The sequence below is a fragment of the Urocitellus parryii genome, unplaced genomic scaffold, assembly GCF_045843805.1.
Source record: "Urocitellus parryii isolate mUroPar1 unplaced genomic scaffold, mUroPar1.hap1 Scaffold_53, whole genome shotgun sequence".
Classification (NCBI taxonomy): Eukaryota; Metazoa; Chordata; class Mammalia; order Rodentia; family Sciuridae; genus Urocitellus; species Urocitellus parryii.
Window position 1 is genome coordinate 2,420,024 of NW_027554068.1, and position 16,588 is coordinate 2,436,611.

At 50.2% G+C, this 16,588-nt stretch overlaps 2 pseudogenes; one reads left to right on the forward strand and one right to left on the reverse strand.

The window, feature by feature from the left end:
• Positions 1-410: 410 nt before the first annotated feature.
• On the forward strand, positions 411-2,997 carry LOC144252729 (rho-related GTP-binding protein RhoC-like; annotated as a pseudogene).
• Positions 2,998-4,045: 1,048 nt separating this feature from the next.
• LOC144252727 (helicase MOV-10-like) lies at positions 4,046-15,336 on the reverse strand (annotated as a pseudogene).
• Positions 15,337-16,588: the final 1,252 nt, after the last annotated feature.

Here is a 16,588-nt window from a genome sequence, read left to right on the forward strand (position 1 = left end):
TGTATCAAATCTTGTTACAAATGAAATCTGTCTCATGACTCCAATATGCAAAGCAGATAAAGGCTGGCTTTTCTGGAGGCATCCCTGAACACCTTGCTGAATGTTTCCCTTCAGTTGAGTGTATAACTTTGAAAGTCGTTTTCTGGTTCCCAAGTGGGTTCTTTCACCTCCCACTGCTATATTTTAACCTATTGGAGAAGACCTGTCCCTGCCCCAGAAATTAGGAATCTTAAACTCTGTTTCTTACAGGATTGGTGCTTGGCAAGAATGTGCCGAAGCAAGCCCCCTTTTCTGTTTTCTCTTCCTTTGCCCAGGTTTGTGGAGAGGTTTTGGAGGTCACAGAGCAGTTTTTGTACTACTAGTTTTTTTTCCCCCAAATCCCTACTGCCTCTTGTTTGCCAGCCCCAGCCATGGCTGCAATCAGAAAGAAGCTGGTGATTGTGGGGGATGGTGCCTGTGGAAAGACCTGCCTCCTCATTGTCTTCAGCAAGGATCAGTTTCCAGAGGTCTGCTTCCCTACTGTATTTGAGAACTATATTACAGACATTGAGGTGGACAGCAAGCAGGTAAGGCCAAGAGCCCTTTCCTATCCTGCCTTGGAACCCTGTTCCTGGTCATGTAGTATGTCCTTCCTTACCACTCTCTCACATCTTTGTTTTATTTTCCTGTGGGAACAAGTAAAATTTGAGAAATGAAACTGCACTTTTAGAAAACCTGGATATATTCACGTGTGATGTTACATGCCCATCATGCCAGCTACTCAGGAGACTGAAGCAGGAAGATTGATCACAAGTTTGAGGTCAGTGTGGGCAACTTATCCAGACCCTATCTAAAATAAAAAGGGCTGGAGTGTGGCTTATTGGTAGAGTACTTGCCTAGCATGTGTGAGGCTCTGAGTTAATCCCCAGTACCCCAAAGAAAACCTGGATATATCCTCTGGTTCTACCACATACTCGCTTTGTAATCAGGGCCAAGTCCCTTTGCTTCTGGGTTTAAACTCCCCACCACCACAAAATGGTGATGATGGCATGACTTACCCTAAAGGAGTGTGAGAATTAAAGTGGTATTCATGATAGCAATTCATTTGAGATCACAAAAATCAAACACATTTTAGTAATTTTTGTGGGAGAGGGGTTACTAGGGGTTGAACCCAGCAGCACTTTGCCACTAAACTACATCCCCAGCCCTTTTTACTTTTTTAAACAAATTGAGACAGCATCTTGTTAAGTTCCCCAGGATGGCCTTGAACTTGGCAATTCTTCTGCCTCAGCCTCACACATAGCTGGTTTATAGGTATGCACCAGTACACCCAGTTTACATCTTAGAACTTTAAAGAAAAACTCAATTGAGTTTGTTATGACTGTGATTAATATGGTGCCTTGCACACAGCAGGACCAGTGGTTTGAGAGGATCTCTGGGTAGTAGGTTGGGGCCCTTGGGGTCAGCTATGCATTGCCCGTTTGTCAGGTGGAACTGGCTTTGTGCGACACAGCAGGGCAAGAAGACTATGAATGTCTGCAGCGCCTCTCCTATATGGACACAGATGTCATCCTCATGTGCTTCTCCATTGACAGCCCTGACAGCCTGGGTGAGGACTTTGGAGAGAGGGGGTGGAGACGCTTTGGAGTCAGCCATCTTCAGAGGCTGTGGGGATGGAGTCACAAGGGCCACACATTCTCTGCTGGCTCCTTTGTTGTGGCATCTCCGGTGTTTGGAAGGGCTTGGGGGAGGATATGCTACAAGGGACGGGGTTTTGAGGTATGAAGGAGACCATCAGCCTCAGACTGCTATGGGAAGGAAGACCAGTGCTCACATGCTTAAGCCAAGGTACCTGTTGGGACATGTCTGTGCAGAAAACATTCCTGAGAAGTGGACCCTGGAGGTGAAGCACTTCTGCCCCAACATGCCCATCATCCTAGTGGGGAATAAGAAGGACTCGGGCAAGATGAGCATACCAGGAGAGAGCTGGCCAAGATGAAGCAGGTGGGAGGGGCTGCCTGATGGGGAACCATGGGGAGGAAGGTGCCCTCTGAGGGGTTGCAGGCTGGGGCAGAAAGGAGCTCTCTCTTCAGCCAACTGTCCTGTGTTAAGCAGTCATAGTGATATCTACCTCCTCCTCTCCCATGTGTGTGCCCTGCTAAGAACCAGAAGGAACCTCAGTATCAAATCAGATGATCATAGAATGAAGTGACTTGTCCAAGGTCACTTGGCATTTTCATTTATTCCAGTTTATTATTCTGTCTTTGGAATTGGGGCTACTAAGATGAATAAGGAAGTCCTTGTCCATGGGGAGACAGCTTATGTTTCACTTAGGGTATGCAGACTGCACCATCAGTGTACCTGGGAAGGAAGGGCATCATCAATGGCTGAAAAAAGGCTTAGAGGGCAAGGGAGCTGGCTTATTCAGGGTCTCACTAAGTGGTCCACTGACCAGAGGAAGAGTTTATTATAGGAAGCTGCCAGGGTATGGAATAGAGACTATCTTGAGAGGATAATTATATAAGGCAAGGTTTTAAAATGGAAACAGCAGGCACAGGATGGGTTGGAGGGATGATGGAGAAGGTAGGTCATTTAGGAGGTAGCCTACACACATTTAGGCAAAACATATGTGGACCATAGGGTCTGCGATTTGGTGGGAGAGGAGGGGCTAGTCTGGGGACAACTTTGAATGTAAATATGAGGTTTAGATCTCTGCCTGGGGCAGCCCGGGCCTGGATGCTTTGTGGGCTCAAGGCTGGAGGAGGTATTTGTTATAGTTACTATACTTATGGGTGATGTGGTGAGAGGTGCACCTAGCCACCAGCTTCCTCTGCCTTATCTTCTGTCTTCTCAGGAACCCGTCTGATCTGAGGAAGGCTGGGATATGGCAAATCATATCAGTGCCTTGAGTGCTCCACCAAAACCTATGAGGGAGTGCCAGAGGTTTTCGAGATGGCCACTCGAGCTGGCCTCCAGGTCCACAAGAATAAGCACCGGAGGGGCTGTCCCATTCTCTGAGATCCCCACGGCTCCTGATGCCACCTTTCTTCACAGGGGCTTAGGGATCACCCACCTGCCCTTGAGCTCCACCCTTAGGACTCCATGCTGATGGCTCCTTTTTACAGTTCCCTCATGCCCAGGACTGCATCGTTTTCCTAGCCCCCAGAGTGGTGGCAGGCCTGCCCTCCCTCCCTGTCTTCTGGGAGCTGGGCCTGTGGCCTGCCCTTCTTGAGCAGTCCCTCTCCCTGCTGCCTTGGTCCAGGGGTAGGGCTCTTGCTCCCTTTGGCCCTCCCCAGAGGATGGTCACACACTAGCACTTTATATACTTCTGGCTCAGAGGAGCATTTCTAGGGTAGGTGGATTGGGGTTTCTCCTTTGGGCAGGGGCCTTGTCTCTGACTGCACTTGGTGGGGGGCATAAATAAAGGCCACAGGTTCCAACACGTGTGTGGCAGCTTCCTGTTTCCTTTGTCTGGTTCCTATCTTGGCTACAAGCCCAGAGTCCCATCTCTCTCTTCATTTCCAAGTTGCTTGCCAGACTGGCCCCCTGTTGGCAAAGGCAGGAAGTGGAAGTGTGGAGTCTTAGAGCAGAGATGAGGTCATGCCTGGCTTAGCCTGGGAGGCGGGTGAGGGGCATGGTCTCTAGCCTGGACTAAACTTAGAAACCGGTGGGTGGCTTCCCTGCCCACTGAGTTTCCTCCCCTGGACATGGAGGCTGTGAAGAGATGTGGCCCTGGACAGGGTGTGACAGTCTCACCCTCTTGCAGGTCAGCTTGGGGACACAGGAAGCTGGGGCCAAGATGAGGAGACACCATCAAGAAACTTTTGCATAGAACAAGATTTTTTGTGTTCAGAGTTTTTCTTCCTTCCCCTTCCCCCATAACAATGCTAACAAGCAGCTTGATGTGTCATTCTCCCCAGGAGTGGAAGGGTGGAATTGCTTGGTTGTAAACACCATCCCCCAGCCTTTCTGTCCCTTAGAGGGGCAGCTCAGCTGGGTTCTGGTTCAGGGTTGGGTGCAGCGGGATAAGGCTTGTCTTGGTGTGAGAAGGCAGGCAGCTGTGTCTTCAGAGCTCATTCCTCCACTCGGGCTCCACTTGCAGGGACAGCCCCCTTCACTCTCCCACTCCTGGGGGAGATAGTCATGACCATGGGGACCTAGAAAGAAAGGAGGTATGCTTTGTCTTCTTTACCTTCTCTTCCACCACTGTCCCCTGCCTGGCCCACCCTGGCCCAGCCATACCTAAGGTAGAGGGGCTGAGCTTGCTCAGATCTTGAAGTAAGTTCTGTCCGTTCTGTAGGTCCAGTTTGGCAGGAAAAGGACACCCTGTATACCCTCTGTTTTCTTTACAGAACTCCAGGAATCTGTGGGGTACAGAGGTGTTGGCACACAGAGCTGTGCAGGCCTGGATGAGGAGTACCAGCATAGGCTGGAGGCCAGGCCTGGGTCCTGCCACATCTGAGCTTTGGTTGCTCAAGCTCTAAATGTCAGCTCACTTACAAATACGATGGAGGTTTTATGAAGATTAACTGATCCTGAGGATTGAGCCATAAGCAGGTAGTAATGAAGATACAGCTGCCTAAGCTGGGGCTTGTGGCCATCATGAAGGATTACAGGGCAGGAATGCTCATGCTTTCCAGTCAGGGTCATGGCCCAAGAGAATGGGGTTGCCCACTATGATGAGCAAAGCTTTGGCCCAGGTCACAGCCACGTTTAACCTCTGGAAGGAAGAAGTGGTGGGGTCATGGGAAGGAAGGGCCAGAGGAAGGAAGAATTACTGCCACACCCACCAGCCCTCCAACCTTGGGGTTCTTAAGGAAACCCAGGTTAAAGTGCAGATCCAGCTGCAAAAATCTCTGCTTCACACAGTAGAGATAAAGACCACGCTGCGTTCTTGGCCTTGGAATTCTTCCACAGAGCCCACCTAGAAGAGATAGAGGCAGGGCTTGAGAATAGGTGGGTTCAAGGGGAACTTAAGGAACGTCTGCCCCATGGTGCTTGAGCTGCAAGGAGGGTACACTGGGCAATTGTCGATCAGTGGGTGAGTGCTGCTACAGGGGACAGGAGGCATTCTCTGGAAGCACAAGCCTCAAGAGTGAAGCTAACTCTGGGATCGAGCCTGTAAAGCCATCAGAACAAAGCAAACAGTGTTGCAAAGAATACAATAACTACAAACAGTGTTTCTGAAACTTTCCTGGAGATAATCAGCAAGTACTTGTTAAGACTATAGAACCTTGGGCCCTAACCCAGACCTCCTGATCAGAATTTTCCAAGGCAGATGTCTCCAAATCTGAAAAGAGTAGATTTCAGGCTTGCACCTGAGGAGCTGCAAAAAATACTAGTGCCCTGGCTCTGCCCGGAGATATCAGTGTTAATTGGCCCTGGCAGTATTAAAAGCACCCCAGGTGATTTTTCTCTGTACTAAGAGTTTCGAATCACCATCTCAGAGCAAGTGTTAAGCTACTGAGGGTGGAGATGAGGTGACAATATCACATGACAGGCGGGGGTAGGCTGTGGCATTTGGACTTCATTCTTAGGGCAAAGACCTCAAAACTGCCCAATCACAGTGACATGGGAAGTTGTTAAACATGCAGGCTTCCTGATCCCATGCCAGAACTATAAGCTGGAGCTTTGAGGAGCAAGAGGATGGGGAAAAACCCAGTTCTCTCCAAGGCAGTGGAGGTGGGACAGAGACATGGGCCAGACTGAAGCAGTGGCACAGGAGTTGAGGTCTCTGATTTTGGAAAAAGAAGGGTACAAAGAATGTGAGAGTGAATGTGAAGTAGTGTGTCACCTTCAAGTCCTTTATGTCATCCAGTCTCCAAAGCTCCCTGTCAAGTTTGGTGATGCAATAATGGATTTTTTCCACCTGGAATGAAGGGAAAGGCATCTTTCTCTGATGCAGTCACCTCAATTCAAGAGGAACCAGGCAGAAAGGAGGCCAGAGAGCTGGGGAGCAAAGAGGGAGGAGGCGGCTGACCTCTGCACTCTTCTGAGATATAGGGCCAGCAGAGGCCAGGGCTGTTCGAGAGGTATCACGTGGGGGAGGACCCATCCTTGCTGGGAACTGAGGGCCTTACCTGCTTCCAGTATGGTGAGATGACTCCAATGCTTCGTTGGCTCAGGCGGGATTTCCCCTTCTTAGAGGAAGGGGCCAGGAGCAGCTTCAGGTAGGAGGTCACCATGGCAGCCTCTTCAGGGTTGAAGAAGGATGGGCTATTGCACTCATGCTCATCTTTGCCCATCACACCATGAAAGATGATGGGAAATCCCTGGACACAGGGTTAGAAGAAACCCTCAGCTGGACTTCCCTGCTTCCCTTCCCTCCCACTCCAAAACCCTTGCAAGCAATAAGGAAGCTTAGGCCAAGGTGACAACTGGAGGGACCCCTGGTGTCCAGTCGAGCCTTTTCCTACCTTCAGTAAACAATCAAGATATGGGGGTGGGGGCCTGAGTCCTGCTCTGTCCAGCCTCACCTGTTGAGGCAGACCCTCTTAGCAGCAGAAGCACTCTCGATCCACCACATCTGCACAGGCCTGTAGCTCTCCATTGTAGTAGAGTTGGTTGGGAATGTCCAGGATGGTGGAATGGGACCTGAGAGGCAGGAGGGAGGGAGAGCTAGACCAAGGCCTGGATTACTTTTGTCCTGCCCTGAGGGGACAGGCTTTAGGCCCACACATGAGCGTCTTGCTTCCTGCTTCCTTCATAGCAGGACACATTCACCTGCAAGTTCTCCTGCCAGGCATTTCACACCACATAAAGCAGAACTTGTGGGTCCATAGGGATCCAGTGACCAGTGAAATTATTATTATTTTTTCAAATTACTTTTAAAAACTAAGATTTGCCAGGTATGGTGGTGCATGCCTGTAATCCCAGTGGCTTTGGAGGCAGAGGCAGGAGGATGACCAGTTCAAAGCCAGTAAGACCCTGTCTCTAAAAAATACAAAATAGGCCTGGAGATGTGGCTTAGTGGTCATGTGCCCAGTTCAATCCCTGGCACACCCCATCCCTCAAAAAAAAAGAAAGAAAGAAAAAAAAACTAAGAAATTAGGGACTCAGCTTTCAATTTTGCCAAGGAAGGTCAGTATAAAAACAATGTATCACTTCCCATTACCCTTATTTGAGATAATATGTTAAATCCAAAAATAAAAGTAGTAAAAACACAATAACATTTCCTTTCTGCAACTGTCCTATTGGTACTCATCCAAGCATTTTTAATGTCTAAACTTATTCAGTAAAAGAAGTATATAAACAGAGTGTGGTTCTGTGTGCTTGTAGGTCCAGCTAGCTATTCAGGAGGCTGAGGCAGGAGGACTGGCTGAGGCCAGCCTGGGCAACAAAGAGACTCTTAAAAAAAACAAAACAAAACAGGGCTGGCTATGTAACTCAGTGGTAGAATTTTTGCCTAGCATGTGTGAGAGCCTGGGTTCAATCCCCACCACTGCAAAACAAACAACCCTGCCTAGCCCTCTAATTTGATAATATTTTTATGAAAAACTATTCATTTTCTCATTTCTCCTTGGATTGCCTGGAAATGCCATCTGAGACAGACATCAGACACATCCTGGTGTCTGACCACCCCATATCTAGATAATCTCACTAGTCCAGAATGAAACCACTAGCTAAAGGAGGCCTCCGACCTTCCAGTCTATAGTCATTTCTGCATCACAGAGGCGCAGAGCACCAGGAATGCAGACCAGAGCCTCCTGTGCAGTGGGTGTGAAGGCATGGGCTAGCAGTGGAGGGAGATGAGGGTGTGGGCATACCTGTAGTTTCATAGAAGCTTGGTTATGAACTGAGGTGATGAACTTGGTCATAGCCATCAGGGCCCTTCTTGTACAGGGCATTGTAGGTGAGCAGCCGTTCCAGCAGCGAGTACCCCAGCCCATACTTCTGTGTCAGTGGGGTCTGCAGCACAGGTCCCAGCTGTCGAGGGTCTCCAGCCAGTACCAGTTGCCCTCCTGGATTGCCTGTTTCCTTAACTTCCATCAGTCCTAGAAGGCAAGGGTGGAATGAGGAGAAAGGTACGTGATGGGATCTCCCCATGCAGGGTGGCACACCTGCACCCCACCCTGAGCCACTCCCCTGCTATGGCCACCAGACTCTCAGGTTCCATGCAGTGGCCAGCATCATCAATGAAGATGTGTGTGAAGAGATGGATGGGAAACTGGGCTGATACCAACCTGGGAGGTGTCAGGCCAGGCAGGGTCATCCCCAGGCACCCAACTACCAAACCTGAATGCTCACCCAATCTGGTCCCTCACTCACCCACTGAGAACCCTTCCCCATCTTCCCAGCCCACTACACTTTTATTTACACACACACTCCCCACCTGCTGGCCATGATGAGTGGTAATTAAGACTCAGTATTCCTGCAGTTCCTTCTTGGCAGGAAACTCATATTCCCCATTTTTCGCATCCCTGTTACAGTAGGGCTATGGATTGTGAAGCAACATGAGGCATCAGCTTGGCTCTACCCATGTCCCCCCTCACTTTGGCACTGGGCCACTTTATAGACAAGAAAACTGAGGCCCAGGGAGGGTTCTCACCCACCCAAAGGTGAGTAACCAAGTCTCCCTAGTTTTCTGGTTTACCCTTAGAGTCTCCCAGACATCTGCCATCCCTTGACCCTCTGCACTTCCCTTACCTTAATGTCCTCAGGTACCATGCGGATCTCCCTACTGGGGGCCAGGAGGCAGCAGATGGAGCTGGGAAGGTGGACCCAGAGCCACTGACAGAGAAGGTCAGCACCCGAGTTGGACGGAGCTCAGGCTAGGATGTGAGCTTTGGGCAAGTGCTTCACCACCTGAGATGCGGACAGGTAGAGTATGAGAAGCAGTTTCCCAAACTCTGGTGACTCACACTGGGGCAGTGCAGCATCTGCCTCCCACAGCCAAGGGAGGCAGTGATATAAAATACAAGTTCTATCCTGGAGCCCTGCTAGTCCAATTAGCACTTTGACGTGGGACAACAACTGCAATAAAACACACAAGTCTATGAATACCGAAATGCAAAAAGTCACTGCAAGAGCCACACAGTGCCCAACCTACCCAACAGTGCTCAACAGCCACACTGACTCTAGCTCCCCACTTTAAAAAAAAATGTAGTTGTAGATGGACAGAATGCCTTTATTTTATCCGTTTATTTTTATGTGATGCTAAGGATTGAACCCAGTGGCTCACCCATGCTAGGCAAGTGCTCTGCCACTGAGCTACAGCCCCAGCCCTCCCCACCTCCTTTTGATGGCTGCTGAGAAACAAGAACTTTCAGGGAGATGAAGGAAATCAGAATTTGGGGAAAAAAGCTCCATCTGGAGGAGTCAAGGATATAGGTCCTAGGTTTATCCTCAAGCCTCACATGCTTAATGGCCTCCACTAATGTGACAGTCTTGCCAGTGCCTGGAGGCCCAAAGATGATGTAGGAGGCTGAACGTGTGGTGTCCATAACGATGTGCTTTAAGGCCTGCAGCTGCTCTGGGTTTGACTACAGACTCCGGTCATACAGCCTGGCAGGGAGGCTAGGAATCCGAACTTCAACTTATCCAGAATCCCAGAGGCCTCTAGGACTCCATCCTCAAGCCCCACACTCCAACCAGCACTGGAGTCCCCTGCGCTCCATCTCACTTGAGCTTCACATCTGAGGGCAGCAGCGGGACCCCACGGGAGGCCACACGAAAAAGCATGGACCACAGCAGCCTGCGCCCTGTCAGTTCCAGGGCCCGATGCTGGACCCACAAGGGCTGGCGGTTGAAGGTGAAGTTCACCTTGAAGGTCAGCCCATCCACAAATCGGCTCAGGAGGGTTTGGATAGGGAGAAAGGTAGAGGAGCTCCAGTTAGATGGGCCAGACAGTAAAAAGCCAGGACCTCCCTCCACCTCCTTCTGCTCCACTCCCTCTTTCCAAGACTTCCATAAAAGCTCCCTAGGAGAGGTAGCTGCTGGAGTAGCTCAGAGTTCCCTGGAAGAAAAGCCCCTGCCCTGTGCTTGGGATCCACTCGTCTTAGGAGAAAGCCTCTCGTCTCCCCTGGCCTGAGGGAGAAGACTGAAGAAGGGTTCCCACAACACCCACCTCATGGAAAAGCTCAGTTTGACATGGTCCAGTTCCACCTTGTGCATGAAGCCCTTATAGGTGATGGGGTCCTCCTGCTGTGTCTCAGAGGACAGAATGGAAAACAGGTGGTCCCCCCGCAGCACTGAGGGGTGGCTCTCAGTCACACCAGGAACCTACAGGGTGTGAACGTAAGCAAGCTTCTGTCCCAAGCATGGTCACTGAAGGACCCAACCCCCAGGCTCTCTAGACCTCTGAGGGACGAAAACTGAGGCTCTGGCCTTCTAACCCAAGACTCAGAGAGCTGCATTTTCCCTGTCCCCCTTCCTCTCCCACCAGACAGGAGTTGTGGGGAGAGGAAGGAGACAACCTTCCCCAGCTGCTCACAGGTGCAGAACTCCAGGGTGCTAGTTTAAGGCCTGGCAGCCGCTTCCCACTCTACTCAGCTGCCCTCTCACCAGCTCAGTTCTACTCTGCCTTTAAAATATTGTTAAAACTCATCTCCTGTAGTCATCTTGCCCTGATCATCCTTGTTCTCTCTTCCCACCTGCATTTGTGTGGAGAAATTCATTCTCGTGGGTAATTCTGGTCTAAGGTACACACATTCAAAATCTGTGTGCTAGAAAAGGGCTTAAGAATTTTCCAGTCCAGCTCTATGCTTTTCAGATAAGGAACCTATGGCTCCGAGAAAGCAAGGATCTTGCCCAAGATCACACAGCCAGTAGTAGCAAAGTCTAGATTAAAACCCCAATGTCCTGCTCTGACACCATTTTGGGCAAAGGATGCCCACCCTACCCCTTGCTGACCCCTCTGGGACAGGAACCATTTCATCCTTCTTCTAGTTTGCCCTGTATTTAGGAATGGCCTATAGAGGTTGGCTGACTTGAGCCTGCCCTCCCTGAACCTGATCTGAGCCCCAACCTCCAGAGTGAGCAGCCTGGGGTTCTGGTCCACGGAGTCCCAGGTCATGGGCACCGATTCCAGGTCATAGTGCCGGATGTCGTGTTCCATCTGCAGCTCCTCCAGGTGCAGCAGCAGTCAGAGTTTCACCTCATAGTTCCTCCACGTCAGGGCTGTCTCCAGCTGGGCCCTGGCAGTGATGGTTGGGGGATGAAGTGGGAAGGGCAGGAAAGGGACAGGTCAAGCACCCCCATGACCAGAAGCATCTACCCTCTCCCATTTGCAACTAGGAACACACCAGGAATTAGAGAAGACCAGAAGGACAGAGAAATGGATTGGGTCAGAGGCCTTGAAGAAGGGAGCCCCAAGTCTTGCTTCCTCCAATGTCCTTGACCCAACCTCAGACCTGACTTGGGTATCCATGGTAGATCGTATGGCGGAAACATTCTCCCCCAGATCTTCCTTCCATGACTCACACCCTAACCTCATTCAAATGTCATTCTCTGTTCAAATGTCACCTCCTCAAAGAGGTCAGGACTGACTGCTCTCTGTAAAACATCACCAATTCATCCCCTTGTCCTGCTTTGGTTTTACTTTAGCATTACTTGAGTTCTTCAAAGCACTCACCACAATATGGAATGTACAAGATAAAATAAAAGAAATGATCAGTGCTCACTGTTCCCCACCATAATGGGCAAGGCCCATTTGGAACAGCACCTGGCAAGTGGGCATGCTCAGCAAGGGTGAACGAATAGAGCCTGGGAGGCTGGACAGACATCCAAAGCAACAGGCAGGGGCCATCAGGGAGAGAGGACGGGAGTGGGGTACTGAGGGGAGGCACTTACTTGATCTCAGCAATCTCCTTTGAGGCAGTGAAGATACTTGTTCCCTGAAGAAGGATGGGGAGCAGCTACCTGAGGCATGGGGGTGGATAGTAGGTCCCCAGTTCCATACTTAGCTTCAAGTCATAGCCTTTAGCACTGCAGAAGTGGGGGGAAAAGCTGTCATTAACATTGAACTTGTCACCTTCAAGACTCTGGGAATGCCCCTCTGTGGAGGATGCACAAGGACCCCTGTGATGCCATTGCCAAAGGGTGGTCGGCAGCCTCTGCCCAAGGACATGGAGCTCACTAGCTCATGTGGCTGCTCGGTCCATGGCTGGACCAATTTTGGAAAGCCCAATACTTGGAATATTTTTAAAAATATTATTTATAATACATTTTCATTATTAAAAAAGAATCTGGCAAAAAATTATAATAACATTTTTACCATCCTGAGACAGCCAATGTTAATTTTTTGGGGCATGCAGGCTTCAAGATTAATTTATATTATATATATATATATATATATATATATATATATATATATATATATATATAGTTTTTGTTTTGGGGTACCAGAAATTGAACCCAGGGGCACTTTACCACTCAGCCACATCCCCAGCCAGCCCTTTTTAATTTTGGTTTTGAGACAGGGTCTCAGTAAGTTGCATAGGGCCTCACAAAGTTGCTGAGGCTGGCTTCAAACTTGTAATTCTTCTGCCTCAGCCTCCTAAGTCACTGGGATTATAGGCATGTGACACTGCACCTGGCACCTATATATTGTTAACAAAAACTGAACAATTATCTAACTGTGAAAGTCCTACAGTATTTTTTAACTAGCTAGCTATGTCGAAAAGATGTTTACACATGAGTCCATTTGCATGACATGTCCAGCATAGGGAAATTTATGGAGACAGAGTGAGTGGCTGCTAAGCACTGAGCAGGTGGATGAGTGATAAAAGGGTGGTAGCTGAAGGGTATTGGGTCTCTCTTCTTTGGCATAATAAAATGTTCTAAAACTGACTGTAATGATGGTTGCACATATCTGTGAACATACTAAAAAAATCACTGACCTGTATGATATGTGAATTATTTCAGTAAAGTTGTTTTAAAAAAGAGAGAGATCTGGGTGCGGTGGTGCATGCCAATAATCCCAGCACCTCAGGAGGCTGAGACAGAAGGATCAAAAGTTCAAGGCCAGTCTCAACAACTTAGCAAGACCCTGTCTCAAAATAAAAAGGACTGGGGCTATAGCACAGTGGTAAAGTGTCGCTGATTTCAATTCCCAGTACTACCATTTTTTTTTTAATTTAAAAAGAGAAGAGAGGGGGCTGGGTAGAACATGGGCTTAGCATGCATGGTTTTGATCCCCAATGCTATGAGAGAGAGAGAGAGAGAGAGAGAGAGAGAGAGAGAGGTGTGTGTGTTGGTCTATAACGGGCTGCCTGATAATTCATTACACAGTGAAAACACTTCTTAAAAAAATGATTTCATACTGTCCTTGTTCCTGCTACTCTCCTGCAATTTGCTTCCTAGGCAGAAAAATTTTTCTGAGCCCAGAGGAGGGAATAAAGGGGCCCCTGGTTCCCAGCTCTGGGCTTTTCCCAAGGGCCCACACTGTTGTGATAAGGACATGCCAAGACTCATCAGGTCTGGACAGAGGGCTTATAAGTCCTTCCTCTATCCAGTTGGTCAACACAGGGTTTCCAGTGATCTAGGTGCACTTGATGGGAGTTGTGGGCTTCAATTGTGCAGCCAGAGGGCTGTGGGCGATGGCAGCCAAGAAACGGGAAATGTAGAAAGTGCCAGCTCCTTCTGAACCAGACTCCCCAGGTCCCAGAAGCTCCCAGAGCACCTTGGCTGGGAAGTAGCCCACAAAGCTCGTCTTACATTGCACATGCAACTCATAGCATTCACCTGCAGGAAGAAAGTTGAGTGAATGGGAGGGGGGAGGGAAGGCAGGGACCCTCCCACCAACATGCTGACCCCGACACTACCCAGCCAGACCCATCCCAAAAGGACAGCCACAGTGTGTGCTCCAAAGCTGCAGCCCTGCTAGGACAAGCCCTGCCCACCAGAGTTCTTCCCTTTGGAAAGCTACTCACCGGGGCCCAGCAGGCAGGGCAGCTTCTGGTCACCATAGTAGAAGGCAAACTGGGGTGTCCAGCAGAAAGGGAAGAGGTGACTGAGGGTAGCAGATTTGTTTCCTCTGTTCCGGAGCCTCAGGGTCAGCACCTCCTTGTGGTTCAAATCCAGGCAGATAAGGAGCTGCTCATCTCGTGCTTTATGGGGCCCCTGGACTTCCACGTCCACCCCATGCTTCCCGTGAAGATACTCAGCCCTGGGGAGAGTGGGAGTCAAGGGTGGGGGCCAGGGCAGGAGGGGCCTGGGCTGGGGGATGCCCTGGGGAGAGTGCCAGCCATGCTCCCACCCGCAGCCAAGCCCTCCACCTGCTTCCCCCATTCCTTAAGGAAGAGGCCTCCCCACAACCTGAGCAAACTACTCTTTTCTTGGTTAGACAGCCCCTTCCCCCATGCCCTGAGCACCCCTCACAAGCAAGTGTGTGTGCACCAACAAACACACACACACACACACACACACACACGAACACACACCTGTCATAAAAGTTCTTGGCTAGCAGTGACTTGTGGTGCTTGCTGATATCTGAGCTCAGCTTCATTCTCCTCTTTTCTGGGAGCCGCGAGTCAGTCCAGTGGTCCAGTTTGAAGAACCTGACCCGAGTCTTGGTGACAGATTTGCCTTGAGAAGCACTCAGACTGAACCCAGAGATTCCAGTGTGTGACCACAGTGCAGCCTCTGAGGCTCCCAGGGCAGCCTAGGGGAGGGGACAGGTCTCCCAAAGATGAATGGGCACTACCCAGGCAAAAGAGGGAGGGCACAGTGAGTCAAGGTGAGGGGGTGTGACCTTGCTACCTGGGCCGTTACTGCACCTCTGGGAGCCTCGCTTCCCTCCGTTATGAAATGGGAATGGCAGAGCTGGGGATGTGGCTCAAGCGGTAGCGCGCTTGCCTGGCATGCGTGCAGCCCGGGTTCCGTCCTCAGCACCACATACAAACAAAGATGTTGTGTCCCCCGAAAACTAAAAAATAAATATTAAAAAATTCTCTCTCTCTCTTTCTCTCTCTCTCTCTCTCTCTCTCTCTCTCTCTCTCTCTCTCTCTCCCACACACACACATCTCTCACTCTCTCTTAAAAAAAAAAGAAATGGGAATGGCAAGGCTTGCCTCTTTTAAAGGTTGCTGTGATCCTCACCCAAGATAGTAGCATTGCAGCAAGCCACTTAGCCCAGCACCTGGCACATAGAAGACCTCAGTAATAGTGAGTGATGATTAGTATCACATAAAGTTTGGTTGCACTAAAGTGAGAAGTGCGAGGGGAGTGGCAGGAGGCAGCAGAGGTAGGCAGGGCCCACCTTTCGGGCCGGGGGTGCGTAGGCCCTTACCTGATCTTGAAGTCGGGGTTATAAACGGTTCGCAGCTGCTCGCGATCTGTCTCCATGTCCAGTCCTCGAACGACTAGGAAGCACTGGACCGTCTCCCGGAGCTGCCGGCAGCTGAACATATTGGGCATCGCAGTGGCGGCTGCTGCCCAGGCAGGAGGGTCCATGGAAATGAAACTGAAAGTCGCCGCCGTGGCTGGAAGTTGGCGGCCCTGCGATGAGGGTGCAGAAGGGGGAAGCTCCCTACCTCTGACCCCCTGCTCCTGCAAGCTCCCTTTCCCCTACCAGGCTTCCCTCCGCCGTTCTTTCCCTACCTGAGCCTTCCCTTCGGTCTCTTCGTCTTATCCCCTCCCTCTCTTCGCATTAACTCTTTCCTAAGGAGTCTGACCCCTCCCTCAGTGCCCTCCCCTTACCCCAAGCTCCCTCCCCTGGCTTCCAGCCAGTATCTGAATGTGGCCATCGCCAAGGGCCCCTAAACAGCCCAGGAGGACCTCTGAACCTCTGCTAGGGATACTTCCTAGCACTGGAGGCTACTCCCACCCTCCACAGCCTCAGGACTTATTGAAAAGCAGAAGTGCTTTGGGTCAGCTGCAGCTAAACTAGGGAAGCTCATCCAGCACCTCCCAGAGACTGGCAGAGACATAAACCAGCACTCCAGCCAAGCGGGAGTCACGCCCCCCTCCCCCATATTCCCTGCTGGGCTCAGATGCAGGGAGGAAGGCATGAGTCAAAGAAGTTTGGGGTGAAAGAACTAGGAGTCTCTGAGATAAAGGTGCGTATATGTGGGAGAGAGGGACAAGGGGTTCTGCCAGGATGAACAGTCATTTTCTTCACCCCACAGGCTTCATTATGTTGAAAGGCTGGTGATTCTTACCTTTGAGCCACATATTTGGGCACTTAATTGCACTCCAGTCTGTATTGCTCTTTAATTGTTAGTAGTATTTAAGTAAGGGTTGCCCCAGTCATCAAAATAAAATTAGGTCCCTGAGAGCAAGGTACTGTTATGTTAGGCAATAAATGGTTAACAGCAACAGCATGAGTACCAGGAAGAGAAACTGTTTAGAGGAATAAAGGGGTGGAGTGCTAGGAGCCACAAGCAAATAATATGATGCATGGCACTTTCGGTTGTAAGGTGACGCCAGCTAGCCATTGAGATGATATTATTATGTTAAGATTTACATTCATATGGAAATTGGACTCCTGCTGTTCACCTTGGCCTGCTACGGGACTCATGTTATGGGACTCCTGGAGAGTTCCCATTGGTTGGGGAAGGACGGTAGGAGGGAATTCCGGGGGAGGTGGGGGGGCCGGTTACGGTAGATGCCACCACGTGGGTGGATCGGCTGGCTTGTCTGGCGCCTACGGGGATTGGCAGCATTTTCA